This window comes from Engystomops pustulosus, chromosome 3 (genome assembly GCF_040894005.1).
Source record: "Engystomops pustulosus chromosome 3, aEngPut4.maternal, whole genome shotgun sequence".
Classification (NCBI taxonomy): domain Eukaryota; kingdom Metazoa; phylum Chordata; class Amphibia; order Anura; family Leptodactylidae; genus Engystomops; species Engystomops pustulosus.
Genome location: NC_092413.1, coordinates 25,424,429 through 25,434,891, shown reverse-complemented (window position 1 = coordinate 25,434,891; position 10,463 = coordinate 25,424,429).

Here is a 10,463-nt window from a genome sequence, read left to right as displayed (position 1 = left end):
GTGACTTAAAAAAGGACTTTTACTCTGGCACAACCTGAGTGATTAGATTTAAAATATAGACATTTAAAATGTATTTTTATTATAAAAAATAAAATAATAAAATTTGAGGTAGAATAAGACAACGGGTTTCACATCTACAAATTGACACTTCGTCAGGTGAAGTCACTTTCCCATGACTTGCTGGATTATCAGATATGTTTTTCCCCCCTCATCTCTGAAATAAAAGGGAGTCCATGGACTTTTCTTGTATTTTGCAGTCAGGCTTCAAGACATAGGGGCACATTTACTAAGGGTCCGAAGTTTTACCCTTTTGCGCCGAATTGCCCTGGGTTTTTAGCGCACGCGATCAGATTGTGTCACATCGGAATCCCGACGGATTCTGAAAAGTCGCACTATTTAAAAAAAAAAAGTGTCGCTTGACACACACTTACATGCACCAGGAATAGAATGGTGAACTCCGGCGGACCTCGGCGCAGCAGCGACACCTGGTGGACATCGGGCGCACGACCTTAGTGAATCGCCGGAAGATCTGAATCCTCGTCGGAGAACGCGCCGCTGGATCGCGACAGGTAAGTAAATGAGCCCCATAGGCTACTAACTCAGAACCACCTAGAACTAAACCTACAACCGGACATCTAACACAAAAGCAAAATTCCTTTAAATTATGACGAGTGTTGTAACATAATTTGCATAAATGCATAATAAAAAAATTAGATAAATCTTATCAGAGCAAAATGTTTTTTCCCCTCTTCTCATGTTCTATCCATTGCTTCCTAATCCGTTTTTCACCGTCTGCTGAATTCCGTGTACCTAGCAGGACGGACAGAAGCTCAATGTTATCATGTTACTTTAAAACGAACAGGTTGAGTGACGGAAGGCATCCGCACGCTGTCCTGGGTATTCCAGGATGCTCCGCCCTCAATGCTATATTCCCACTTCCTGGGAGGAGCAGGGAGGTGAGCCCACCCTGTGATTATCATTGGAGATCCCGCCCTGCGATTCTTCCTGATCAAGGGAACTCTAGAGGGGAGCTACAATAATAATCAGAATTTTCCCTCCTTCTTTGAATGATGTTCATGTCCTCAAGAGGCCAATATGATTGAGAACTGTGGCAAAGCAGGGAACAAATCAGTGCAGAATAAATTGCAGTATCGGCACTTTGTGATAAATATGTGGGTTTTTGGCTGTACTTTGGGCTCTCTACCTCTAAAAGGTTGACCATCACAGCATTATATGAAACATTTTTATTGATATATTGAAGCCACCAATTTTGTTTCAAAATGATCATATTGGTTTGTGTTGACATCTCCTATGTAGACAGATGTGTCTCAAGATAAAACTAAGATAAACTATATTAAAGGGGTTGGCCACTCTTTTACTTATGTTGCTCTTGTATCTTTATTGACTTATAGATAATCCCTGAATGTGGATCAAGTAATTCAGTAGTTCTGCTAATTACTTTTGCGCTGTGTGCAGAACCTACATGCTTCTTTTTTTACATTCCTGAGCTCTGGGATGGAGCTGCATCTGCAGAGTTATGACTCCTCCTGTTTCCTTCACTCATTATGTTAGAATTCAGTGTTAGAGAGGTAGGGTGACCTTACATGGAGGTCCTGGAGATGAGATAGAAAAAGCAGTTGTATGTGTATGCAGAGGGCAGAATGCTAAGAACAGGTAAATTAGTCAAAGAAACAGTCTAATACATATATAGACTAGAGGATATTTATTGACCAACCCCTTTAAAGGGAACCTGTCACCAGGGACCTCATTTTTCACTAAAGACAGATGGTAAAAGCCCATGACATCTGCAGTGCAAAATGCCTCTCTGCCTTTTCTAAGCATTTGCATTACAATATAATTGTGTGTTATAACTTACTCTTGCATCCTGACAAAAATCCTGGGGTAGTCACAGGGGTGTGGATGCATTTTAAAAAACAACATGTGACTTGACTGTGTTACTCACTCCTCAGATCTTAGCACCCACCTTTGTGCTCCTGTATAGCTCCTCCACCTGCTCCTTCACAGAGGTCACAGCCTGGTCAGCCTGACATCAGTGGAGGAGGGACAAGCTGTACAGGAGAACAAAGATGGAGGCACCCGGCATCTCAGCAAAGTCACATGTTGTTTTTTTTAAATGCATCCAAACCAAAGTCCAGCCCCTGTGACTACCCCAGGATTTTGTCAGGATGTAAGAGTAAGTTATACCACACAATTATATTGTAATGCAAATGCTTAGAAAGGCAGAGAGGCATGTTTGCACTGCAGGTGTCATGGGCTTTTACAATCTGTCTTTAGTGAAAAATGAGGTCCCTGGTGACAGGTTCCCTTTAAAGGGGTTGGTCAATTAACATCCTCTAGTCTATATATGTATTAGACTGTTTCTTTGACTAATTTACCTGTTCTTAGCATTCTGCCCTCTGCATACACATACAACTGCTTTTTCTATCTCATCTCCAGGACCTCCATGTAAGGTCACACTACCTCTCTAACACTGAATTCTAACATAATGAGTGAAAATGAGATCACTGGTGACAGGTTCCCTTTAAGTCTGATCTAGTAGTCATCTTCTCTTCTATCTGTATGGTACCAATAGAGACTTCAGAATCAGACGACGTAGTTTGGTTGTAGTCTGTTTCCATAAAGATGCTAAGGTTTGCACAGCAGCCATACTCCCATACTATAGAAAATTTGTATTAAATTAAATTTCCTCATTATAGATTAATTGAGAGAATAAATGGACTCTTGAGAAGGTGGACTCAACATAAATGTGTAGGGTGAGTTGGCTGTAACTGATGACATCACTGTGACGGTAAGTAAGAGTTCTCCTTACGGAGACTTTGACAATTAAGGCTGCCTTGCAGGCGTGTGCAGACTTGTAGCCATTGATGCTCCACTAAGGGATTCTGGGAAAACGTGCAAATAAGTTTTTGAGAATGGGATAAGGAAAACCACGCCTCTTAGCTACCTTGTAAGGCAGCTCCCTTGACATCAAGTATGACCTTCAGGAAGCCTAATGACATGATGTGAGATTAAAGCCAAACCAGTATATCTATTCCAGAAAGAACAGACAGCTGATCTATTGAAGCCCATCAGTGTAGAAGTCATACATAGAAATACAGTCATTTTCCATCTTTCGCGCTTGTTCTGTTTCCCCTCCTAAATTGCTCTCGAATCCTAATTATTTTCTGAATGTGCAATTCTGCTACATTCCTGAGAGTCATTTATTTTAATGTCTCACATTTAGGTACAGTAGGTCCTTGTGCTGGATCACCATGACTACTGGAAAACTCCTCGCGGTGGCCTTTACGTCATGTAACTCACTGTTCTAAGCTGAAGGCTATACAGAAAAGATGTTTTTGTGTATTTTAGAATTTCGTCTTTAATGTACAACATACCTGGACCCTTTTATCTGTGAGACTTCATCATGGGGTGAAATGACATTTTTGTAAGTCCTTCTCATGTATGTCCTGGTTTTTTTGATCTTCACTTCTAGGATTCTAGGATCAGTGTTTTAAAATGTTGTGAATGGAAAACTATTTTGAAAAAAAATATCTAGTTTTAAATAATACATTTTAGAATTACGGAATGATGATCCAGTGCTCTAGTAATGTAAGACTAGAGATGAACGGTCCCAAATTTTAAGTTGGGGTCTAGGTGCTTCTCGCGTGACCTGGACATATTGCCAGATTGGTGGCAATGCAGGGGACACCCTTGATCAATCACAGTTATGGCTAGTAGGTAAGCTCGTCAATTTGCTGCCAATATGGCAATATGTTCGGGTTGCACGGGACGCACACGACCCCGGACCTGAATTTAAAAGGCAATCCCGCTCATCTCTAATGGGGACTTGATGCTAATTAAACTTAAAGGGGTTGGCCATTTTACCTCATGTTCATTCCTTTACCTCAGGAATGTACATTCACACGATGTATGCGCGCTTTACCGTAGTACGGTGGGCATACATCGGCACCGGGGAGAGGAGGAGGGGGAGCTGCTCACCTCTGCCACTCTCTAAAGTAATGTATGGTGCACAGCGCCGCATTCCGGAGAGAGATAGGAGTATCTTTCTCCCAGGTACGGAACAGTACGGTGCCGCACGTGTGCCACACCGTACCGCTCCAGTAAGGCACCATGCGTCCATTGCCGTGTATGAGGGACGTATATATACTTCCCCCCATACATTCTTATGAATGTAGTCTTAACCTCACTTGAATTCTACAGAATTAAAGCAGCAGTAGTTTTGGGAGGGGTAATAGTGCATAAAATCAAGACACATTAATGGCGATCGTGCCACAATCCAGTGGAGGCTTTGCTTATCTTGGACGCTTGACCAAGCAGATAAATAATAAGGGGCAATAAATTACACTGTGCCCCGGTACAACTGAGCCACACCCTCCACTGGGATATGGCACGATCGCCCTTGCAAGTCTCGCTTCCACACTCCAGTCCCTCTGAGGAATTAAAAGGTTTGAGGAAATGCATCAGGAAAGCATGTGTGGGTATAGGGGATATTACGGCATATCTTTACGATTTCGATATATGTTCCCGTTAACCAGGTGAAGATGGATAGGTGAAACTAATTGTTTTAAGTCTTTTTTTGCTAGGTGCATAGGGGCAGATTGGCATATTTCCTATTTGCACCTTTTGGTATTATATTCCCATTGATTTTTGTGTGATTATAATGGGGCACATTTACTTACCCATCCGGGGGAGTTTACAGAAAGTGCATTGTCCTAAGATAATGCACTGTGCCACAATTCACTAAGATCGTGTGCCCTTATCCTGCATGTGTCGCTTCCCCGCTCAGGTCCGCCGGAGTTCACCTTCTTCTTCCTGGTGCATGTAAGTGCTTGATCTTGCGACACAATTTGAAAGTTAAATCCCGCGCTCAGTCCGAATCAGTCAGATCGTCGGACGGCCCGACCCCGATTTCTGTCGCATGAAAGCAGCGCAACTGCGCCAAAATCCGATCGCATGTGACACGTTTCCAGTGCAGACACCTGTTACATACCTGTCAAATACTTGTTAAAACGGCGTACAGTCCGGCGAAAGTGAGTAGTGCGACCCTTAGTAAATAAGCCCCAATGTGTCTAATTATTAATTAAGGCGCACTCCTGAAATTATAGCTGCTTTAATTATTCACCATTGTGCAGATCACTGTGGGGAATAACCGTTTTTATATGTTGATAAATTAAGACTTTTGCGACGCAGCGAAACCTAACGTGTTTATGATTTTTATTGATTTATTTTTAATATCAATTCTAGGGAGAGGGGGTGGTTTTAATTTTTTTCGTTTATTTAAATTTTTAATTATTTTTTTAATTTTTTTAAATAAAATTTTTAATACTTTTTTTGACCACAGTGAATTAGCTATGGATCTATAACAGTATGCCTGCTGCTCACTATTTAATATCCTAATTAATGACAGGTCCTAGAGTCTTATAAAGACTCCAGGCTGCCATGGGAATGGATTGTTGTTCCCCGATCACGGGGCGGGAGCTATTGGGGTGTACAAGGGACAGTCGAGTACCCCATTTCCTATGTGTAGCCTTAATTTAGCTGCGGCAGTTAAATGGGTCAGTCACACCAATCGCGGGTGTCAGGGGTGGGTGTGGATGAATTATGCAACAAACACCCACCATGTATAAAGGGGGCTCAGCCTGTAAGCTCTCACTGTGATTTACGTCATAACGCGGTACGAGGTTTTATTACACCAACTAATACTAGGTGAAAAGCACCACCTTGTACCACACCAGATTTATCAGTCAGCATCAGACAATGGCCCACATATATTAAAAATAGTGCAGTCTGTACTGTGTGCAGTTTGCCTTTGAATTGTGGCGCACAGTCTTCATGATTCGAGCGCCCCCTGCACTGCTTGGTAAGTGTGCACCAACATTTTTTGGGTGCATCGTCAACATTTTTAACGGTGAAATGATTGTGGACAGTAATGATTGTGGTAAATGGACCGACCCTGCATAGGAACGTCTCTTTAGGTGCAGAATTTACGATGTGTTTGCACAAACACATCATAAATACACGTGCGAGCAGTTTGCACGTAATTTTCAGTGCAAAGTCAGACAGAAAACTGGTACAAACACTTTAATAAATGAGATAAATCTTATGAAGCATAAGACTGCCTAGTCTTACTTTAAAGGGGTTTTCCATAGGATAGGGCCTAATTTGCTGATCAGTGGGGTCTACAGATCACGAGTCCGTGGGGGTCCGATGGGGTCCCAGGTCACTCGGCTCTGACTCAGCAATATCTGTCAGCTCCATAGAGATGAATGGAGCATAAGGGACAAGCACGGCCAACTGCTCCACCCTGGGAGCGACAAGGGGAACGACAGCAATGCATCGGACGGTTCGGACCCCCTATTCTCTTCATCTGCAAGTTAGGCCTTATCCTGTTGATAGGGCTTAACTTGTTTGGAAGGGAAACCCCTTTAAGACACTAATCCCCGATGCGCTTACTCATTTGGCAGCTCCAGCAGAATTATAGCTGGTTTCACTAGTGGCTGGTGGGTGTACAATCCCCCCTCCCCCTATAACATCCATCTGTCTGCTATGCAGCTATTCAGACCCCTATCTGATTTTAATTATCTTACCTTTAGATAGGTCATTAATATTTAGACATATATATTATTCATTGTATTTAAGTGAAAAGTTGACTATAAGAGTTCACAAAACGTAACATTGAAGACTTTCTGCTTTTCAGTGAAGTTTTGGACACACAATGGTGTCATTTTTAGCAATAGACATCCAAATTTGTAACGTTATTTTTGGAATAATGAGATGTCTAATGAGATAAATGGAAACACCCAGCGAGTATTATAAGATTTCCCTCTGGGTCATTTTGTTCTGAAGTCTGGAGCAAAATATATTGAAGTAATGATAAGTTCTCGTGATCATGAGTCATGGTTGTGATAAAGAACTTTGTAAATGGAAAGGAAAGTGGATGGGACGAGGCCTCCAAGATAACAGCATCGAAAATGGACGTGAATAATACATGTAGCTGGACATGCTGAGATATCATTCCAGCGGAAGAGACATATTTGTTAAATGTTTTGTACCTAAACCGAGAATCCAGCAAATAACATCTTGTGTCTTCAGCTATTTTTGTATATAAACTGGTATAAACCTAAGATATTGCACCACATAAATAGGTCAATAATCTGACGTTATAATACGGGAATTTGGGTGGCCACCCACAGACTGAGGTTCCATGTGTCTAAAGGTTTGTAGGAGTGTAAAGCTTCCTGATTGGCTGCTCTTCAGCCTAACAAGAAACATGTCCGGGTTAGGCAGAACAGAGGACACTGAATCTAAAGTTTGGTTCCGCTCATTTCTAGTCATAGATTGTTTTATGTAAATAATGGGGCACATTTACTTACCCGACCCGTTGCGATCCCCGCCGTGCGTTGTCCGATGAGGATTCCGATCTGCTGCAATTCTCTAACATCGTGCGTCCGATATCCTGCATGTGTCGCTTCCCCGCTCAGGTCCGCCGGAGTTCACCTTCTTCTTCCCGGTGCATGTAAGTGCTGATCTTGCGACACAATTTGCTTTTTAAATTTCGTGGTTTGTCCGAATCAGTTGGGTTGTCCGACGTCCATGTCCCCCGATTTGTGTCACATGCTAGTCGGCGCCGATGCGACACAAATCGGGGCCCGGGCAATTCGGGGCACAATGCAATAGAATCGCGGAACCCAACAAATATGCGGCATTCGGACCCTTAGTAAATGTGCCCCAATATGTCTGAACTAGGGACTTCACTTTACACTTCTCATCGTAAAGTTTCCTGATTGGCATCAAGAAACATATCCGGGTCAGGCAGAGCTAGCGAACGGAGGACACTGAACCTAAGGTTTGGGTCTGCTCATGGATCATGGATCGTTTTATGGAAAGGGTTGTCTGACTGATGAAGTAAATGACATGTCTGAACCAGGGGCTTCACTTTGCCCTTCTAGAAACTATTACTTTTAGAACTATTAATGACAAAAATAATGCTTTAATTAAATGGAGCCATCACATTCAGCAGTGCTGTACAGATCATGGAGGACATATACAAATAAAACAAGACATTACAGAGTAATAACATAACATCAGTTAAAATCAATGGGAATGAAGGTCCTTCTCAATGATTGGGAAGTAAGAGTTCTCCTTACGGAGACTGCCAATTAAGGCCACCGTGTAGACTTGTAGAGTCTTATAGCCGTGGATGCTCCACTAGGGGGATTCTGGGAAAATATGCAAATATTGCATAAGATGGAATAAGGAAAACCACACCTCCATTGACATCAAGCATGACCAACAAGAGGCCTTATGACATGATACGAGATTAAAATTAAACCAGTGTATGTATTCCGGAAGGAACATATTCCCAACTGTAGACGGCACTGTTTCAACCTGGTTGGGTCTTCTCAGTAAAGCGTGGGGAACTGGTCCTGCTCAAGAGCTTACCATCTATGTATATTGGTAAATTGCCTAATATCCTGCCCCCCTCCACACCCGCACATTACAAGGAAAGTGACTTAAAATGGCCAACCCCTTTGAGTGGTAGTGACTGAGGATTGAGGAGGTCTACGTTTATTTAGAGGCTTTGGTCTGGGTATACACCCTTCAGTCCTCCAGAGGCATAGTAACCCTACTTCTTGCCCGCCCATTTGGATTTTTTTTTCTTACTAAGTTAACCAAAAGGAATAATCATCTTTTTATTTAGTTTTTTTTTTTATTATACCTTTTTTTTGCTTTTTAATAAAATAATACAAGAACAAATTATCATCCTAATACTTTGATACACCAGAAATTTTGGGATGAGAGATACTGAATATGTTCAATATTTTTTTCTTTTATAAGAAACATTTTACTATTTTTTTTAGGTACTTGAATTCTAGGTGGACTGAACGGACGTAAAATATACTGCAATACAACTGGTTTGCATTATATTGTCGATTCAGTGAATGCGCATTAGAACCTGTCTCCAGCAGAGTCTATAACAAATAGTTCTATGACACCTACGGGAGCTTTGGATTGGCAAGACACCACAGACAAGTGCCGTATATAGCAAGGGCTCAGCTTTTTAGTCATCTCCATAAATTGTTAACGTTGCTGTGTCGTACTATTGTGGCTCCTGATATTAAAGGAGACCTGTCATCTAGTTTTGGGACCCTAAACTGACTACAGGTCCATATGGAACTGTGTTCAGGGTCCCAAAACTGCTTTTATAAGCTCTTGGTGTGGGGGCAATCTGAAAAAATAAACATATGTACTTACCTAGCCGCGAGTCCGTTGAGGCACATCAGACTCACATCTGAAGTTCTCGCTGATGCGCACCTCCTCGCGTTATGTGGGATGAAACCGGGGGACTACCCACAGCGTATGTGCAGTGAAGTCGGGTGTATTACTCCGGCTTTATTGCTTCACAGCGCAGGTGCTGAATGCTCTGGAGCAGGTAAGTATTAATGTTTTATTTTTACTACCCCGCCTTGGAACTCATACAGGGCGATTCAGGACACTCAACCACAGGACCTGTGGGTGGTTTAGTGTCCCGAATCGCCTAGACAGGTTATTATAGTCTCAGACTGCACAGAGGACACGCAAAGCGGGAGCCTTGATCTGTAATAAACTTATGTTAAATCAAACTTTGTTTTATTTTGTTCCAGTTTTCCAAGTAATGATTTATAGAACGTTGAAACATGTGGAATCTAGAACAGAACTGTCCTTTTACACATAATTTCATTTGCTCATATTTCACATTCATTTTATTGTTACCTCTTCATAATGAATCTCAGAGCACAATTTAAGCAACTTTACATGATTTGCCATCTTTTTATAACATTTCAAAGAGCTGTCTTATCAAAAACAATCGCTCTCATATTACAGGGTCCTAGGGATCAGCTTATTGGGGGAGCAAACTCCCTGAAACCATGGCAGACTTTCACTGTGGTGCATTTGCTGATTGAAAATTGGGGCAAGCCAGTGAATAAATCTACGCTGTCAGGGCTATCCTCATATAGCTCAGGGCCCATGGCAGTCTTAGCCGTCTCTAGCCGCTTCTGGTTGGTGAATCCATTCAGGTACTCCATTGCTTAATTATTGTTACCAGAATTATAATGATGAGATCATTTAGAGATCCTTGGACATGTGAAGGGTGACTCCCTTTCGTAAAACTTTTTTGGACACTTTTTTGACATTTCTACTGCAGTAGAACTATGTGCCAACTTTTCTATTCGATAGTAAATTCTGGTGCGCACGATGACAATGTAGACAGTGGAAATTTAGAGACTAGTTGTAAATCTGCCCAAGTGTCTATAGTTGTTCTCTCTTTGGATGCTCAATCTGTAAATGTTCATAGACCTCCCCGGGTAAATCTGACTATGTGTCGGTGCTGGTTCTCGTTGAGCGTCTGAGACAACAAGATGCGGGAGGGGAGCAAACGTGGGCAGCCATGTGTTTGGCTC